The sequence below is a fragment of the Carcharodon carcharias genome, chromosome 9 (assembly GCF_017639515.1).
Source record: "Carcharodon carcharias isolate sCarCar2 chromosome 9, sCarCar2.pri, whole genome shotgun sequence".
Taxonomy (NCBI): domain Eukaryota; kingdom Metazoa; phylum Chordata; class Chondrichthyes; order Lamniformes; family Lamnidae; genus Carcharodon; species Carcharodon carcharias.
In genome coordinates, this window is record NC_054475.1 from 4,472,724 (window position 1) to 4,494,103 (window position 21,380).

The 21,380-nt window shown below is 40.9% G+C and overlaps 1 pseudogene; it reads right to left on the bottom strand.

Moving 5' to 3' along the window:
- Positions 1 to 8,084: 8,084 nt before the first annotated feature.
- LOC121281998 lies at positions 8,085 to 18,141 on the bottom strand (annotated as a pseudogene).
- Between the last annotated feature and the right edge of the window lie 3,239 nt (positions 18,142 to 21,380).

Here is a 21,380-nt window from a genome sequence, read left to right on the forward strand (position 1 = left end):
TCTTGATCCCTTCGGTACCGGTAAGTAAACTGTTCATTTGTGAGGTGAAAAAGTGAGCCTTACTGCCGATGTGAGTAGATCATGCTGTGGCTGAAAAGGGGTCAACTTATATGCTGTGTATATGCAAAAATATAACTGTGGGGGCCGGAAATTTTGGGTCATCTTATACATCGGGTCAACTTATACACCAAGATTAACGGTATCCAGAATAATTTTGCAAATTCTCATATATAATTGACCTTGTAAATATTCCCTGAGATCATTTTTTTGGGGGATCTGTTTACTTGTGTAGGGGGTGGTGGTGTGTGTGTCAGCTTCACCTCTGACTTCTGAGTGGTTCAAATCACTCCCACTCCCTTGGTTCTAGACCTTGGACTTATTTGGGAGTTGTGACAAAGTGCAGCAGAGAACTGGTTTTGGTGCAAGAAAAAGAAAATTGGGTTTATTGAAGTCACAAATGAACTTATAACAATAGGATTACACTGAGATTATACAGACCTACAAAGTACACTTAGCTAAGAACAGGGAACACACGGCCTTGAAGCATTTTGAGACATAACATGCTAAGTGTAGAAATGTTGCAGAGGAATAGGCGGCTTTAGAATTATGAGAATAGAAATTGGGCCACATTACATCCTCATTATAAGCAAAAAATGGAATTAAAGAGGACTAATTTCAGCCACTAACATTCTGAGCCACAAGGAGGTCTGAATAAATGTGCTGCCTAATGTTGGGACTGGCCATTTATTCAGCTATTCCTGGTGGTCACTTAAAACAAGTGATAAGCGTCTTACATGTGAAAATGAGATGGGACAAACTCACAGTGTTCAGACGTGGCCTGAGAACTAATATGTTTGTAACTGAAGTGAAGTGCAGCCCACCATCAGAGTGAGCCAAAACAGGAACAACGGACAATATGCTTGCAATGCGTCAAAGTTTATTCTCATTATATATTTGCTAATAAAGAAATAAAAGATTCTCAGTAAAGATAAAAACAAGCCTGGGTGTTCACCAACAAGATGCAACTTCACTGCATGAACCCCGCCCCCCCCCAATGGACCCAAGCAGCCGGTAAAGGAGGAATGCTGTCCCATCACCACTTCCCTTCCAATAGCCTGAGGGGTGGGACCTGGTGACCTTCAAACTTCACTCAGAACTCTGCCCGCCCTGGGAAAATTTGCAGTGGGGTGGAAAGAGGCCCTTAATGAGGATTTCAATTGGCCCACGTGTGGGTGGGTTACCCACTGCCTCCATTGATGTGTAAAATTACGGTGGGTTTGGGGGTGGGTAGGTTGGTGCCGGGAAAGGCAGCAATTTTATGCGCCCCTTCCCACCACCTCCTGCCCACCCCTCGCCCACCTGCCGGCCGGACCCCATTATTCAGCCCATGATTTACATTCTTGTGAGGGTTCAGCTTAAACTTTGTCACCTGGGTTATAACATGGCAGCAGGGACCACCGGCTGACTGTAGAAAACACCAGCACATTTTCCTGGCAATTTGTACCCTCCTGTGCTGAGTTGTATTGATTTTCCCATTCCTGTGCTGAGGTGTATTGGAGAGTCTCGGTGAAGTTCATAGAAACAAATGAGGTTGGAAGGCCCTATGTGTGAACTGTATAGGAATCTGCCTGATTTTCCTCCATATGCTGTATCTGGCAATCCTGGACACTGTCACAGGAACAAAAAGACCCGTGTAATTGAGGACAGAGGCAGTTTTGGTCCTCTGTTATGAGCACAGCGTTAGTTTGCATGTGTACACCAATGACACCCATTGCTCTGTCACCATTGCCCACTTCAGGCTGTTGCTGTCTTGTGCAGCCACAGCCCACCATCAGGCCTTGGATTTGGCAAAGTGACTTTCTTGGATTCGTGCTGGCAAATCTAACTCAAATCTGTCCAGCCAGGCTGAATCAGAGGGTGTACAACATTGATAAAGGCAAAATAATGCAGATGCTGGAACTCTGAGACAAAAAACAAAAATGCTGGAACAACTCAGCAGGTCTGACAGCATCTGTGGAGAGAAAGACAGAGCTAACATTTCGAGTCCGTATGACTCAAACTTTCTAACTTTCTGAGCTGTGCGCTACAATCCTCAAGGTTCAGAGTGAAGCGCAGTTCCCCAGGCCCACATCACTTTTATCTGGTCGTGATTCACGCCGATCGACTTTGACACTGACGTGTGCATTTGATCTGGAAGGGGGGAAGTGTAATTCGGGCGAGCTGGGTTTTTAATGAGTATTCGTGATATTCAAATGCATGTAAATGAGGTTCCTGCCCTGGTGCAGCAGCAACCTGACCTCCATGAAATTAGGGAGCGGGAAATGTAAACCTGTTTTCACGCCGGTGGGAAACTGACTTTTGTCCGCACTGCAAATTTTCCCATCCTGCCCATCATGATGCCTGCAGCTGGCGGGAATGGAAAACCCCACCCAACATCTGCCCATTTCATTATGTTAAAGGTTGAAATTGCCGATGCGAGAATTGACGCCTGGTGACATCGGGCGGAACTCCTGATGTCACCGCGCCCCAGTTAAATTTCCAGGTAGGTGGGGGCTCAGCAAAAGCAGCTGTAGAGACTCCGTAGTGTCTAAATTATTTAATATTGTATCCAGCAGTGAAACAGTTAACTTATCTTCAAATACACTTGTGACATTGCTACTTTGTGGTTCTGACAGGATTATTTATCACCAGATTTGCAAATGTATTTATGATTGTTTTATTGGCCATAATACTACAATAATTAATATGTTTTATTATAATCCAAATGTTGTCAATTGGTTACCATTTAAGTAGACAAGTGTCCTTCCAAGAAGAGATGAAGTTTGGCATAAACTAATCATGTACTCATGAGTAAATTAATCGTTACTTTACATACTGAATGATCGTATCTGAAGCCTTGTGCCAATGGAATAGTTTGGGCAGAGCGAGTATTGACGTTCCTGCTCTGACCCCAAACTTTAGGTTCTGTAGTCTCCAAACCAACCCAACTGGCAAAATGAAGTGGCTGCTCATCACCCTCGCTTGCAGTCAGCTTTCTGAATGTGTTGTCAAGTAGGAGACCAGAACCAATGATTCGCAACCTGGATGTAAATAATCTGTCAGTTTTCTAAACAAAAGAGAAGAATGCAAAACAAATTTACATCACATGGAACCACATAGGAAATACAGCACAGAAACAGGCCATTTGGCCTAACGAGTCCACGCTGGCATTTATGCTCTTCCTGAACTTCATCCCGCCATTCCTCATTTAATTCTATCATTGTCATCTTTTATTCCCTTCTTCCTCATGTGCTTTTCTATTTTCCTTTTAAATGCATCTATATTATTTGTTCCAACCACTCCCTGTGATAGTGAGGTCTACATTCTCACCGCTCTTTGGATAAAAAAAAAGGTTTTTAGAGTTCTCTATTGGATTTTTAGGTGATGATCTTACATTAATGGACTCTGGTCATGAACTTCCTCTCAAGGGGAAACATTCTCTCTGTATCCACTCTATCGAAACCTTTCATTATTTTAAAGACCTCTGTTATTTCAGCCCTCAGCCTTCTTTTTTCAAGAGAAAAGAGACCCAGCCGGTCAATTCTTTTCTGATGTGTATATCCACACATTCCTGGCATCACCCTTGTAAATCTTCTCAAACCCTCTCCAGTCTCTCTTCATCCTTTTTGTGATACGGTGACCAGAACTGGACACAGTGTGCTCTAACCAATGCTCGATACAAGTTTAACCTATCGAAATAAAGACTGTTACTTGCTTTGCTTCATCAATGGCCTCGCTAACCTGTGATAACACTTGGTTGATGAATTTGTACGCTGATCTCTTTGTTCCTCTACGCCATCTAGACTTCTGCCTTCCAATTAAAAAGTGACCTCTCCATTCTTTCTATTAAGATGTACCATTTCACAACTTTCTTACTTTTATTGAAGCTCCCACCTGTAATTTATATTATTCTCTGGGTTAGTTGTTATCCAAGTGTAATAATTCAGTAGCAGAGAGAGACAGTTCTAGTAGACCATATGCCATAGGTCTTTAACCTGCTATAACTTACACAGATAGGTCAAAGGGTGAAGTTCAGCTGTTGTAGTTTGAGCTGTGGATTTGTGCTCATTGGCATTGAACCGTTCACCCTTTTGATCTGGAGATGGGGGTTTTGATTCAATGGGTGAAACCATCCCAGATTCACACAATGCAGTAGCGGGCAGGGAAAAAGTCATTTACCCGCCGGCCGCAATGGTGGGTTTTTCGTGCCGTATTGTCCCATTCCTGCCTCATTAATTATGCAGCCACAGGAAACAAGCCATCTTGTAGGTGCGGGAACTCCGATTTGTCCCATCCTATTCTCCTGCACCACAGACCCCCACCCCACCCCGCTGACATGCCCACTCTGCTGGGGTCAATTAAACTCTGCCCATCGTCTCTCTTACATTTAATGGCTGCAAACTTCTGCTCCCATATCATGTGATTTGAAAAGGAGGGATCGCGCGATTTACATTTTCTGATGGGTGTTGAGGAATAGGAACCCAACAATACAAGTTACACTGATATATTTCCAGTTGATATATTTTGGTCTTTTTGTATTTGCTGACAGTTTTCATACTTTAAAACAATCAGCGTTGGGAATCCAACACAGATCTTCACCGTCATCTTTGACACTGGCTCATCCAATCTTTGGAACCCATCAGTTTACTGTTCCCAATGACCACGTGGTCAGTAAATTTAAGGCTGCAGTTAAACATGCTTCTCCTCTTGGTTTTTCTTATTGTTAAGGGCAATTGTACAACTGGAATTGGAAGAAAATAATATTTCTGGACTGGCCACAGCTGGATAATGTGCTCTGTCAGAGCGGATGAAACTCTAAAATTCCACTTGGTTATCCCTGGGTTTGGAAAGAAATTTACAGAACTTTGATTTCTTGGAGGTTGTAGCTGTGGTTTTTGTTTCCCTCTGATAATGGGTGGACCTGTAATGGTGTGCTCCAGATCAGTGAGGCAGAATTGCTGCAGCAACATGCACTTTTCCATGCATGTTGTAATCTGGAGATATTGATAGTGATGGGAGAGGCACCAACATTCTTTCCATCACATGGCTGACCAGGAACCTCTGCCACTCTTACTGCCTGACATTGGCATACATTGAAAGGATTTGCTGATAATCAGTCTGTTTGGTCAAATTATGAACACACCTTCCTTGGTTATTAAATACTGCAGTTGGACTTGTACTCAGATCTTCTGATTCAGATGTAGCGAACACAACCCACTGCACCATAAGACCTTCACAGTGCAAATTTGTAGCTAAGGACCCATTTGACTCTGGAGTGAAGCACCTTGAAGAGAGTAGCCTCAAATTACCTTGATTATAAGTTACCTGACGTTTTTGTCCGATATAGTTTAAAACCTAGTTATAGTGTTATACCTGTTTTAAAATCGGTACAAAATCAGTATCATTCACATTGGAGTGTATACAAAGCAGGATTCTTTATGCCTGCTCTCTAAAAATTCTTTTAATTCTTTAAATCCTTATTTCTTAAAATTTTTAACTGGCTTAAAAGAAATCGGTGTAGGTGCATATCAAGGCATGCATAACATTCATTCCTGTGCAGGATGGTTACAGGTAAAGATTCAGACTTTGAAGCAGCAAAGCAGAATGAAAACCAGAAAGGAGGATGTTATTAATGTTAAGAATAATTTACTGAACAAAATCAAAAATCTATAATGAAGGCACATTACCTTCACCCTGTTTCTAAGTGAAGATGACCATAAACACGCATGCATGCGGACACACAAACACATACATACACAACCATACAATCATGCACACACGCACACTCTCACACTCACATACACACACACACACACACACACACACACAAACACATATACCAATGGTAGTGCTCTTCTGCTGAGTAATCAGAGTGCCAGTTAAGAATTGAAACCAAATAGAATCCACCAGAGAACAGATCATATCATGTTTAATTCATTTAAAAATAGGATTGATCAATTGGAACAGATAGCATCCAATTGGATGGTAAGAGTTCCCTGGAGTATTTATGGCAATATTGCAATTAATACCTTCAAGTTTTTGATTTAGAAAAATGGTGATTTCGATACAATATCCAGTAGACAATCACATCACCAAGTGCTAAACCTCTAAAGCAGAAATATGTCCACGTTGATGATATTGTTTCATTGTCTATTTTCTTTCTTTTATTATCTTTTGTTTTACAGACAGGATGGTCAGCCTGGAGGTGATGTTCAAATCGATGCAATTGATTCAAGTTGCTACAATTAGCTTTGACTAAATGCTTAAGTATAAACCAGAGGAGCAAGTACTCTGATCAAGAGGTTGTTGAATCCAAGAGAATGGATCCACCAATGTAAACGTCACATTCCCATCTGAACCAGCATTGGGTGGTTAGAGATTGCGGCCAAGTGGGAAACATGATAATAGTGGATAACTTGGTGGCTGGCAGAGAAATGAGAAAGCAACAGGTTGGAAATAACTCACGTGAGAGATCGGTAGGGCAGGATTTTGTCTGTGCAGTAAGGATTTTAAGCTAATGTCTAACTTGTCTCAGAAGGAACTGGAATCTGTGGGATGTGTGGGCTAGATCTTAGATTCCATCAGGGAGAGGCACCAAGCTCTGTATGAAGGAGTCATATGGATATTGGGCAAAGAAAATAAAAGAGCTTTATATAACAAATCTACAGCCCATTATGGATCTCACCTAATAACCTTGAAAAGAAATTTGGTGAGATGCCTGATGATTAAAAATTAAAATGACTTCCACCATGCATTAATATTCCTTCTGTGGGATGCTCTCCCGATATCTTTGCTCTTCTACTGTAGATTTCATTGGTTTGCAAAGTTGGTGAGCCCTAGAACTGGAGGACAATCTGCACTGGGAGGTTAGTGCCCAAGAGTTAAGGACCAACATTTACCCTTTGGACTTCTCAACTTGGGGGAAGAGGATTTCAGAGAAATGAAGCATATCTGGAATATCTTAAAGTAAACTATGGAAATAGGAGAAGGGACACATGCTCAAATTAGTACAAGGTAGATTTAGGGATGTTATCAGTAAATTCTTTTTCATGCTTGGAGTCATGAACAGACACAATGATGGAGGCAAAAAGAATTGAATGAATGAAGAACTCATTTGATGGTGCATTGGGGAAATGTAGGACTTTGCTGGATGGATGAACTAAAATCGATTGAATAGATTGAGTGGTGCGTGAGAATTTTGTGAATGTAGTTAGTGTTTCAGGCCAGGATGTTTCATACTCTTTGGATGAACAGTTATAGACCTGAAACATTAACCCTAACTTTCGTTCCCCTCAGCTGCTTCCAGACCTACTGAGCATTTTCTGTTTTTCTATGTTGGATTTGCATCATCTGTAGTATTTTGTTTTTTGTGTTCGGGGTTTATTGAGCGCTGCACTGTTGGGTTTGCCTTGACCTGCAGCTGCCATCTTAGGATCAGGTTCAAAGGTAAAAAGCTGCAACACGATCTTAAACACAGAAATGGGAGAAAACAAACAGAGAACTCTGACCCTAAACAAAGTTGCTACAGATGCCAAAACCCATTTCAAAATCTGCACATTAGATTAATAGTTATTCCTCTAAAGCCAAAGATGTAAATACAATTTGGCTGAAAGCTGTATTCAGTTGACCCCTAGTGTCTGGGGAATTTATCATAGATCAGTCACACGGATATCTTTGTGTAGTGTGAGCACAAACTGGAGTGTATCTCAGCCACCTCCAGTGCTCATAGCAAAGAGATCAGAGCTATTAATGCATCTCTGATACTTTAATATTTATATTTTAATATTGTTCTTTATTTTTTTCCAATAATATTTTGCTAAGTACAACACTAAATAGATTCAGAGCCAAACAGGCAGCCTGCATGTTGCTTGGTTTAAAATCAAATACCATCTTCATGTGTGTAAATTATTAACATTGTTTGAAATCATTGGTACCACCATGATGCCTGTTGCGTTTGAGAATTGTGAGGAATGTCGGGAAGATTTGTAAATGTGAATCGGGGATAGGTCGAGGAAGCAATTTAAAAAAAGTCATGAATGAACAAATTACGCAGCCCGGGCAAAGCCCATTCTGTTATTTCCTCGATCAAAAATGGAATAGTAAACTCCAATGAAGACATCTCCAAGAATCCAGAGGTCTTCAGAACCGGTAAGAGCCAAGGTGCTAAATCCGATTAAACAATTCTCTTGTCCATTGTAATTGTTCTGCAAGTAAAGCAATGAAGAACAAATCAATAGATTTTCCTACATTTGTTTGCTTATAAGATTGCACTTGCTTTTATGACAAACTATATTACATACAAACATACTAACTTAACAGGCAGGAGAAGAAACATTTGCCCCAAACTTCATGATGACCAGAACACCCTGACATTTCTTAGAAAGCAGTGCTTGGCAAGTGGATGAATCAACAGTTCATCTTTTTGTTGGTGGTGCTGTGTCAAGGAGTGATGTGGGTGAGAACCCTATTTGAAGAAGAACGGGCAGAGACTTTCATTCTCAGGGCATGTGTGCTAGTGAGTTGGGGGAAATGATTCAGCCAGAACTGCCACATGTTATGAGTGGACGACCAATCAGCCTGATTACTGCGCTGGAATGTGTGCACACGGGTAAAAACAGTGTTCGCCTAAAGTGTGGTACAATGTTGAATAAGTTAAGAAAACTTGCTCTCCTGACTCACACTTGAAGAAAGAACCATTTGAGCTTGTACTAGGGTCAGCAGGTAGCCACAGAACTGTATTTAAAGGAACAGAGTCTCACAGAACAGAGGGAAGTCATTCAGCTAATTGTGCAGTTATACTTCAACTAAAGTTGGTGAAAGAAAGTGGATTGGAAAAAATAATGAATAAAAGTTCCATGTAAATATAAATATAAATGAGGTACAGCCATTGCACTGAAACCTTTACAAATATCAGACACCCTGAGATGATGAACAATGCTGTGGAGATTCTGGCAGCCTAAGGGTTAAAGCATACCTGGAGCCCATATTGTTCAGGAGAAAGGTGGTAGTCAATTCCATTGATGGTGAAAGTCACATAGGGCATGGTGGGCAGGTTACGACAGTCCACACCAAGCTGTAGAACAGAGAAACAAGAGGTTAACAGTGGTATTATCTGGGACCACAGGTCTCATTTATGTTTAAAATGAATTCTTGTCTATCAGTTTGCTCTGAGCCTTTCCTTAATTTTAGCATAAGTGTAAAATGTTGTAATGAATACATCTGAGCCTCTTTAAATAGAGGGAACATAAGAAATGGGAGCAGTTCTAGGCCAATCATCCCTTGAGCCTGCTCCACCATTCAATAAGATCATGGCCGATCTGCTTGTGTTTCAAATTCCACATTCCCATCTACTCCTGATAACCTTTGATTCCCTTGCCTAACAAGAATCTATCTATCTATCCCTTCCTTAAAAATATTCAATGACCCTGAATCCACCATCTTCTGAGGCAGAGAGTTCCAAAGTTGCAAAACCCTTTGAGAGAAAAAAACTCACTTGATCCCCCAATTTTAAAACAATGAACCCTAGTTCTGGGCTCACCCACAAGAGGGAACAATCTTTCCACATCCACCTTGTCAAGACCATTCAGGGTCTTGTATACTTCAATCAAGTCACCCCTCAATCTTCTAAACTCCAATGGAAACAAGCCCAGTCTGTCCAATCTTTCCTCATAAGACAACCAGCTCATTATTAATCTAGTAAACCTACTGTGAACCTCCTCCAACGCTTTTACATCTTTCCTAAAATAAGGAGACCAAAACTGCACACAGTATTTAAGACCTTGTGTCCTTTAAAATTTAAGGTCAAATAATCTCCTTCTTATGGTAAAATACAATGCACAGAATAAAGTTGTGCTTCTGCACCAATCTCGTGCTGAATTCTCTGGATCGGTGAGACAGGGCCAATAATCAGAGAGGTGCCAGTATCGACAATGGCTTGACAACCGCTTTCACAAGCCACTACTTGGCCATTGACCTTCAGACCAGGGAGGAAAAGGACATTCATGATTACGTGACCATTTTTAGAAATCTAAATGCCAACTGTTTATGGAGATTAATATATGTGAATGTATGCATCGTATATCTAGAAGGTTTCGAAATTGAATTTGGCCATTATACTTCCAGTAAATATACAATATAACACGTTGATTCTGCTTTTGAATTTATTAATATGGCTGCTCTACTTTTATTATTCTCTCAACTATAAAATTTTATTTGTCTTGCAATCTTTTGCCAGGTTCGTGTAGTTTGATTCTCACTTTTCTGGTTTGCTTTGGACTCTAAGTCATCCAGTGTATTGCCTTCAAAGTTTGCCTCTTGATGCTCATATCCCTCCATGGCCTTGTCTAACTGTATCATTGTGATCTCCTCCAACACGAACAGCATGCACTGTCTGCTCTATCTCCCACTTACAGTGCATCTTATGCTTGCTGATGGTGCCAGATTCATGATAGCTTTTTTTTTGTTGAAAATTCTATTTCAAATTTTCTTCATCCTCAAAAGTCAATTCATTAACTGTGCTTTTAGATACCTCCCTCTAATCACTCCCTAAATACCTGCTCCATCCACTGTTCAATCTGCATAGTGCCTTTGGTTGTTCCAATAAGTGAAAAGTTCTCCACCAATGCATTAGTCGTTGGCTTGCATTTAAGCAACTCCAACATGAATAGGGGATGGTGTCTTTATGAGGAGCTGGATTAATGTCAGTTGAGTAGGGGTTAAGGGTTATAGAGATATTGATCATGCTGTGTGATCTTCTAATCTGGTAGATTTGGAAGATGTAGAGAATCATCAGGAGGTATGGGGTGGAAGACCATGAGAGCACAATGGAGCAGAAATTGAAGTTTAAATGATTTCTTCTTGATTTGAATCTGAATAACTCTGAATTATGCATTTCCCATCTAATCCCTAATATTTTTCTTTAACATGCTATCATGTTAAACTGCCCAGTAAATGCTGTGCAATACTTAATCTGTTTATCATTATGAATTATCTCCGCACAAAGAACATCTTTGCAGTTTAATTCTATTCTACAACATAAGGATTTTTAATCTTCCTTTACTTACCTGTCCAAAAGGATTTGCCAGTATTCTTCCACAGGTACGGGAACCCAGTTAATGTTACCTGTGTAATGGTTTGGATCAAATCCACCAAATACAACTTCACTTCCTGACTCACCATCCTGTCTGTAAATCAAAAGTGAAAAGAAATTAAATTGGGAAGTGTGCAGGTTCACAATTTCTGTCACCTTTGGAAGATCATATCATAATGGCCTTTTGTCAAAAATGTGTTTGAAAGTAGCTGTGAAGCACGCTGTAAATCCTAGAGAATATGAAAACTATACAGTAGGATGTAGCTAAATCCTACAGCAGAAGAGTGTAAATCCCCATGGTTTTAAATATTTACATTGTGATCTAGTCAGGTTTTGTTTGTTGTGATTGTGAATGAACTGCCTGAGCAGAAGGAAAGAGATTCAATCGTAACTTGCAAAAGAGATTTGGACTCAGACTTGAAAAGGGAAAAGAAATACTGGGTTATGGGGAAACGGCAAAGGAATGGGGCTAATTGGATAGTTCCTTGAAAGAGCCTGCACAAGCACAATGGGCCGATTGGTCTCTTTCTGTGCTGCCTAATTCTACGATTCTCCTCATTGAAGTCTGCAGGACTGGAATCAATGCTAGGGTAGGTTCACTGCCTAAGTTGGCAGGATGGACTCCCAGAATGACTGTTGGTGCAAGGCAGGTGGGAAATCTGGAACAGAACAGAAGAGGATTCTTAAAGGGGAAAAGAAATTCAAAGGCATAAAATAATTTTTTTATGGAAGAGAGGCTTTTCATGGGCTCTGGGACCTCCAGGAAAAGAGAGGAGCCTAAACGGATGTAGAGATGACCACTGCTAGCCTTTGCACTCCTAACAGAGTTATTAGTTGCTTCCTACTTCTGCTGCATGATGTACTGCTGCAATATCCTGGATTCCAGGTTGAGGTTGGCCATACCTAAAGCAGAACAAAGGGAAATTGGCTGGTTTCCCTCACTCTGTCCCCTACCATCATTTAAATGCATTGAGTGGTCAACAGTCAAGTGACTAAGACCCCGTGTCAGATGGGGCAGGGGGAGCTGGAAGACACTTTGCTCTGGTGCAGATGGAGATGGTGATCTGACTACCGGCTTCCAATCCTTATCTCGCTTAATTTCCCAACACTGTGTCACCTACAGAATCATGCCAGAGAAAAATCCAGCTGAGAACATCAATGGTGTTGATAAAGAGAAAATGGAAAGCAAAGGCAATGTTTGTGTAGATTTTGTTGGGTGTTTGTAATGAAAAGATTAATTTAGGAGTCGTGAACATTATACTTCACCTGGTCAGATAAAAAGCAAACACAGGTTGCTCCAGCAGATGCTCAGACATCATGTTTTTGATAACAGTTGTGGCACCTCCATAGGCAAGATTTGGAGATGTCATGCCCAGAACTCCATCAAATTCAGCATAATAAAGAAAACTGCCAGGCTCAGTGATGCTTAAACCAAATTCTTGGTGGGTGATATCAATGTTGGATACCTAATTGAAAAGAAAACTATTTAAATATTTTACAGTAGGTCATCCTGTCAGAAGGTCAAGTAACATAGGCCTGGTAGTAATGAACACATTGGGGTTGTGCCAGTTTCTTGGTCTCTGCTATTCCAAATTGCCCTCGCAAGGTGTAGAACCCCCTGCTGACTGTTGCTAGGTGAATGCCTTCAGGAATGTGAAGACAGGGATGCAGACTCCCTACACTAGAAGTTCCCACTCCAAGTCTCATTCAGGTTCTGGTGCATCATTGGACACCAACACATCTTGTGAGGTGAGGCACTGCAGTCTCCAAATGGGCAGATGTGGTCCCCACTGGTCCAAGCCATTGAAGTAACACATCATGTTTTAAACATTTTCTGGAACACCACTTCTTCTTCCAGAGGCTGATGAAGATATGTGATTTGGGAAATAAAGGAATAAGAGATTACTTTGATTTATGTTTATGAAAGCAGATCCTTTTGCTTTATTTTTCCATAATCGTTTGCTGACACACCTGAGCTGTTTTTCTGGATGTGATTTGTTAGAGATGAAGTTACTGTAGCCGATAAGCTTTGTATTTTTTTCCATTTCGTACTTTCCCATGAGCTTGCTTGACTATGAGAATATGATGTGATGTGCTTTGCAGGGACACATTGAAGTCCATGAGCAGTCAAAATATACTCGGCCATGTAGCCAGCTGAAGCTGTATTGTGTCTAAATGTGTGTTATTGTAACTGCTCTTTGAGAGATTCTATAGCTTAGCTCTTTCCCTTCCCTGCTCAAAATAAAGATTTTCTGACTTTAACCACCTCTGTACTCCAAGTGGCTTTTCTTCCACAACAAATGGAGGGACTGTCAGGGGAACCTTGGATAACGTTTCCCAAAATACCAGCTGGGCATCAGAGTTTCTGACTGTATGGGCCAGGTGTGCACCCATAGTTGGCCAATTCTAGATAGATGCTGTTACACTGGCCCCAAAGTATCTTGGGGACTGTGTGCCAAAAAAAGGTGGACCAGAAAGTGATTGTAAATTTAAGAAAGAAGGAACTGCTACTTATGTAGCAGCGTCAGATGTTGTTCAGATACCCCAGAATGTTTTTCAGCTAATGAATTATTTCTGAAATGCATTCAGTTAATATTTGAATCTGTGATTGTGGCGAGAGTGACCCAGCACTTAAACAAGTGTCAGCTGATCAGACAAAGCCATTGTGACTTTATTAAAGATAAGTCATGTCCATAGAAACAAGCTGAACCTTTTGAAAGGGTCACTTATAAGGTAGATTAGGGAATGTCAATGGATGATGTACATCAGGACATCCAAAAGACTTTGGATAAGGTTCCACAAAAGAGCAGATTAGCGAAAGCAAGGGCGTACTTTTGAGGTGGACTTTTAACTTTGGCTAGAAATTGGTTGGGAAGTAGGATGCTGAGAGTGGAGATACAGGATATGTACACAGACTGGTGGAATGTGACAAGTGGTGTTCCCCGGGAATTTGATCTGTGGCCTCAGCTTTTCACAATAGTTAGATGAAGGAATTGAGACTTGTATTAGACTGCAGGTTACATGGAGTTGGAGGGAAAGCAAGCAGTGCAGATGGAAGCACATTGTCGCAAGGGAACATAACCAGAATAAGTGAGTGGGCATACTGAGTTCAATGTGGGTACGTGTGAGGCCATTCACTTTGGACAGAAGGAGAAAGAGTATTTTCCAAATGGTGAGAAATTAGGAATGGTAGAGGAGAGTGACTCGGGAGACCAACATTACAAATTTTTAAAAGCCCGTTGGCAGATACAAAAAAGAAACAGAAAAGCTGATTGATTTTGAGCCTTTAACACAAGCATGATGAAATGCAAAGGGAAGGAAGTTGTTCTTGAGGTTTGAAGATCCTTGGTCAGACTCTCAAGAGCAATTAGGGATGAGCAATAAATGCTGGCCCAGTCAGCAACAGCCACACCCTGTGAAAGAATTAAAATTAGAACACAATCTGCAATGCAGACTTCTCTATGGGCCCCTCAGACATGGGAAATCAGCTAGTTTGACTTACTCTGACAGTGTCATATCCCAGTACACCAGTCATGCTGCCTGTACCATATTGGATAGTAAGGTACTTTTTGAAAGGCGAAATGTTGAGAACGCTTGTGGATTAAACTTGCGATGATCACCTACAAGAAAAGCACATCTTATCCAGTTAGTTTCATTAGATTACAGTGTTCATTTCAATACAGCAACAATTTGGCCTGGACGAATGTTGTGGAGATGTGATCAAATCCCACCACAACAACTGGGCAATTTAAATTCAATTAATTATAAATAAAAATGGAACAAAAAGCGAGTATTAGTAATGGTGACTAAAGGATTACCCTAAGGACCCATTCCCCCCTCCCTGCTTCAACACTAATACTGGGCAGACAGTATAACTCAGGTCTTCCAGCTCCAGGTCAATTCAGGAGGTAGTTCTCATATAGCAACCTTTTTGTTTACCCAGTTTCATTCATTTGGAAATGAAAACTTGATGATCTGTGGAAATTATTTACATCCTTCTAATATTTCATTGGTTGGTTGTAACATCGATGACTCAGCCTGTAGTAGACGATGAACACAATGTGCTTGGGAAATAAGAGGCACAGGACTTCCTGCTTTAGATTACTGACCTTGGGATCTAAGCTGTAACATAAAGTTGGATCCTGAATCAACCCAGCTCCCACCTTCTTTTGGATAAAAACTATTCCTGATGATCCAAAGGCTAAAGAAATTGAAGAAACCAATTATTTGAATTACACAACAGCGAAACTAAGTGGGAATTTTGTGCTTAACAATTGCTTTTTAAAACCATAATGAAGCAAATTGGATTGCAAAGAATTAACTGCATCACCTCCAAGGTTCTGTGTACCAAAATGGGCCATTATGAGAAATCCTTCTATGGTCTAGATTTACTTACGACATGCTGGACTAGAGCAGTAACCCGATGGGACCCAAAGGTTTGAAGAGCCAGTATCAAAGATGACAATGAAACTCTGAGGTGGAGTCCCGATGCTGATTGTTCCGTAGTATGACAGCTGTCAGGAAATTATAAGGAAGATGTGAAATTAGAAATGGATCTGGATCTCAGACAAAGCACAGTAGAGATGTGTTACAGATCCGATGTGTTTAAGCATTGAGTTTTCTAAAAGCTTAATTTAGGAAGTGCGTTTAACCCAACCATAATGGGAAAGAATTTTGCATCCATTTTACAATTTTACTGCCCTCGCAGTTTAATTGAAACAAAATAGTTTTCCAAATGCTTAACAAAGATCTCTAAAGGCAACAGGGCTACTTTTGGCAAATATTCCACTGGTTTACGTAATGAGGAATGTTAGCAAATCAGCATTTAGTAAAATATGTAGGAATGGAAAGGGGCTATTTTCAGTTTCAATGATACACTCTCTTAGCGCTGTGCTAAAATATATCAATTGCAAAATGATTGCCAGCAATATTTGCTGTACTTTTAGATTTCAGATATCGGTGGCAGGGTTAATGAAGGGCAGAATGCAATCAAATCAATCAGGATGACCATTTCTATTCTATTTGCTGCTCTTCCTTAAAAACACTACAGATTACTTACATCCAGGTAGTTCAATAGTGGCTCTGTTGAACCTGATGAGTCCTGCTGGGATGGTCCACGGTACTTGGAAAGGGGATTGTATGGGTGTTTCTACAGGAAATCCTCAAGCAAACCACATTCCGCCAAGATATTGCGTACAGATTTACCCTTAAATAGTTTCACTCTGCAAGGATAGGAGTGAAAGAGGGTCAACACTTGGGCAAATATCTCCTTCTACATTTTTCTCTACACCTTACAGTGTCATGCACACAGGCTATGTTCAGTTTCGTAAACAAAAGTGGCATATACACAAAACAGAGATTAATGTAAGAAGGGATACAAACAAATGAACATACAGATTAGGAGCAGGATTAGGCCATAATAAGCACAATTATTTCCAAAATGGGATTATCAATATCTGACAGGTTCTTTTTAAATAACAGCTTCATGGATTGAGATGCATGCTGATTGTTTGTGGAGCACTGAGATGGGATTTTTCTTTCCTTTTCAGAATGTAGTATTTATCACTGAATCCCCACATTCTCTCCAATTCATGTTCAGCTAAAGTTCTATAGACACTTCACTTAATGTCTGCTATATTCAGGCTTTTTCTTGTGGATATTGGTAAAAAAACCTCTCATAATAATGACAGCAAAATAGTTCCCCACACAAAAATATTCCGTACACATGACAAATTTCATCAATGTTGGCCAATCTATTAGAAATGCAAAAAACTATAATGTTGCAGAAAGAAAATCAATCCTATTGATCTTTAGGAGCCCAATTACACAGGGAACTCCCCTTCCACCTACTCAAAATGGACTTTGATGGCAAAAGCCCACTTGCATCTTCTCAAATATAATAGGTATTCTAAGTAATTCTCGTGTGTCCTGGGGCCTTATTGAGGCTACAATATGAAAAGTGTGTATGCTATCTAGTACACAAAATGCAGTTGGCTGCAACACCCCAGGCATGAGGGACTAAGGGAAAAGCTAATGGAAGCCTGCTCATCCAATTTTCTGACCTTTCACTTGCATTTTATTACTATGCAATCAGGAAATTGACGGGAAGATTGGGCACAAAGACAAATCAGCCCATGAAGCACACAAGCATTGTTAATATAATGAACTTGTCATGAACAGGTACAGAAAATAATCAGAAAGGCTAATGGCGTGCTGACCTTTATATCTGGAGGACTAGAATACATGGAGGTACAAAACATGCTTCAGTTATACAAATCCCTGGTTAGGCCACACCTGGAGTAATATAGACACCACACCTATGGAAGGATATATTAGCCTTGGAGGGAGTGCAGCATAGATTTACCAGAATGATACCTGCATTCCAAGAGTTAAGGGGACATTACACAAACCAGGGTTGTATTCCCTAGAATTTAAAAGATTAAGAGGCAATTTGATCAAAGTTTTCAAGATATTAAGGAGAACAGACAGGTTAGATAGGGAGAAATAATTTCTGCTCTTTGGGAAGTCAAGGACTAAGGGGCTAATCTAAAGATTAGAGCCAAACCTGTCAGGAGTGAAATTAAGAACCACTTCTACACACAAAGGGCGGTAGAAATTTGGAACTCTTTTTCACAAGTGGCAATTGGTGCTAGGTCAATTGTAAATTTTAAACCTGAGATTAAGAGAGTTTTGTTATCCAAAAGTATTAAGAGATATAGGTAAAAATATGGAGTTAGGTCAAAGGATCATCCGTGATCTCACTGTCTGACAGAACAAGCTTGAGGGGCTCAATGGCCTATTCCTGTTCCTATGTTCCTCGTGGCGGATGAGAGATTCAGAATTGAAATGTTCAAGGCAAACTCAAAACATATTGATGGCATTATCATCTTCCATCTGTGAGGAAACAGTCATATCATATCTAACTTTAGAACCAAGACTCCGATCAAATGTTCTTAACTGACTAAACATTCAGAGAGCTGAATGCAAGCTAGTGCAAAGAGCAACCACTTCATCTTTGTCCCTTGGTGTAGTGAAATGACTCCAAAAGGGAAATATCAGATGCTCCTGCAAATGGGTTCTAGTTGTTGCTGCTTTTATAGTGGTCCGAATCAATCCTTTCCATTGTCTTTTGATGTGTATAACAGATTAGGCTGTTAAGAGCTTTTCCATAATTGGTAGATATCAAATATGATGAACTTGTTGGAAAAGCAGATATGGCTGCCAATTTAAGTTACCCCAAACCCGCAAATTACAATTTGTCACATTATTAAATAGCAATGGCTTTTATTAATACAATTATAACTGATAAAGATATTAAAATTCTATTTACAAATTGATGATAAATGATTCGTCTAATTACTTGGGTGTTGTAATTTGAACATATAGCCTCAGAGACTGATAAGCAATGAATTTGTGTCAGGATGACATTGAGCTTATTTTTGTATAATGTCAGTTGACTGCTCTGTGAAGCACCCATTGAATGGGCATTTGTCCCAAAATTCAAAGCATGTTGACACCATTAGGAAAAAAAGGACGTTGCAAACTGTAATAAATTGTTGCTTAAATTTTGGTGATTCATGTAATGAGATCACATGTGCTTTCAGATTTTCTTTTCTGATATGTAAGGGTCAGAAATACACAGGTTGGCTGTGAATGTTGCTGCTACAATGTCATGTGTATGTTGTTTTTTATCACCATAGTTCTTATTTAAGGATAGGAATGAATTGATACAAATTTTGGGAATCCATTGATGTGCTAACCAGATGAGCCAAAGACCATGGAAGACACTCTCTCCAACATCTGCGCACTGTGGCTCTGTTGCATACTATCTACAAGATGCAGAAGAAATAGAATCAGACATCCATTCATTATATAGCATCACAGAGGGTAGAACCGAGCCAATCCAACTAAACGTTACAGTTAACGGACAACCCATTAAGATGGGAATGGATACAGGAGCGGTGATGTCCATCATTAGAGAGCATACATTTAGATATCTGAATAAAGGAACCCATCCTTTGAAGTTAGAAGTTTCGGACACAAAGCTGAGGACATACGTCGGTGAAGATATAAATATGAAAAGGGTATGATACTTCAAGGTGCAGTATGAGGAACATCGGCAAAATGACCCCTATTTGTAATGTCAGAGCAGGGGACCGAGTTTCTTTGGAAGAAGCTGGCTGGGAGAGATAAATCTTGAGGGCCCGCTAAGCTCACAATTCGAACCAGAAGTGTTTCTGCAGGAAAAAATGAGCACACAAAGACCAAATGGGAGAAGCCCATAGAATCACAGAATTACAGAATCACAGAATCACAGAATCACAGTGCAGAAGAGGCCCTTTGGCCCATTGAGTCTGCACCGATACATGAGAAACTCCTGATCTACCTACCTAATCCCATTTACCAGCACTTGGCCAATAGCCTTGAATGTTATGACGTGTGAAGTGTTCATCCAGGTACTTTGTAAACGATGTGAGGCAATCCGCCTCCACCACCCTCCCAGGCAGCGCATTCCAGACTCTCACCACCCTCTGGGGAAAAGGTTTTTCCTCACATTCACCCTAAACCTCCTACCCCTCACCTTGAACTTGTGCCCCCCTCGTGACTGACCCTTCAACTAAGGGGAACAGCTGCCCCCCATCCATCCTGCCCATGCCCCACATAATCCTATAGGCCTCGATTAGGTCACCCTTCATTCTTCTCTGCTCCAATGAAAATAACCCCAGTCTACCCAACCTCTCTTCATAATTTAAATGTTTCATCCCAGGCAACATCCTAGTGAATCTCCTCTGCACCCCCTCCAGTGCAATCACATCCTTCCTATAATGTGGCAACCAGAACTGCACACACTACTCCAGCTGTGGCCTCACCCAGATTCGATACAATTCCAACATAACCTCCCTTCTTTTGTAATCTATGCCTCGATTGATAAAGGCAAGTGTCCCATATGCTTTTCTCACCACCCCCACTAACATGCCCCTCCACCTTCAGAGATCTATGGACACGCATGCCAAGGTTCCTTTGTTCCTCAGAACTTCCTAATGTCATGCGGTTCATTGAATGCTTCCTTGTCAAATTACTCTTCCAAAGTGTATCACCTCACACTTTTCAGGGTTAAATGCCTTCTGCCACTTATCTGCCCATTTGACCATCCCATTGGACGGGCAGTGAAAAATTGAGCGTAATTATTACTTTAATGGCCTTAATAGGCCTTTTCATTGTGGGTGGGCGCGCTTTCGATTTCCGTGCGCTCCTGTTATCTGAAATTCCGCACGAGTCCGCGATGACTTCAAGACGCTTGGCCGACTACACCGCAAGTCGCTTTATGCTCGTTAGTGTCGGGCACACACCTGACCGCCCCCCCCACCCACCGAAGAGTGAAAAATTCAGGCCTATGTATCCCTGAATTCATTCAAGCTGGGCAGTTAATAGGAATGTAGTGGGAGTCAGGTACTGTGTAGTCAGGGGGATTGACACAGCTCTCTGCAGCCAAGAGCGGTATTCCAGACAGCTGTGTTGCCCGCCCAGTGCCAGGGTTTGGGAATTATGCTGTGGGCTGGAGAGGAACTTGTAGTGAGGAGGGGAAGATCCAGCTGGCGTGATCCACATTGGTACCAACAGCATTGATAGGGCTAGGAAAGAGGTTCAGCTTCTTATGATTATGAGTAGCTCGGGGCTAAATTAAAAAGCAGAGCACCTTTTTTCAAGAAAAGAGGGAGACAGACAGCAGGAAACTGCAGTTCAATTAGCTTAATATCTGTCGCAGAGAAAGTGCAAGAATCCATTATTAACAAGGTTGTAATAGGATACTTCGACAATCATAATCTGATCAGGTAGAGTCAACATGAGATGTGAAAGGGAAATCATGTTTAACTAATCTCTTCGAGTTTTTTTTGAGTAAGTAACAAGCAAGGTGGATAACAGGGAACCTGTAGATTTGGTGTGCTTGGATTTCCAATAGGCATTTGATAAGGTGCCACATCAAAGGTCACTACAGAAGATAACAGCACATGATATAAGGGGTATCATATTACCATGTATAAAGGATTAGTTTGTGAACAAGAGGCAGAGATTAGGAACAAATGTGCCTTTTCGAGTTTGACAGGAGGGCCATAGGCTGGGGCCTGACACTTTTTCAAACTACATCAATGATGTAGATGAAGGGACCAAATTTCGGAGAGCTAAATCTGCAAATTTCCAAGATAGGTAGGAAAGTAAGTTATCAAGAGGAGGTAGAGAGTCTGCAAAGGGA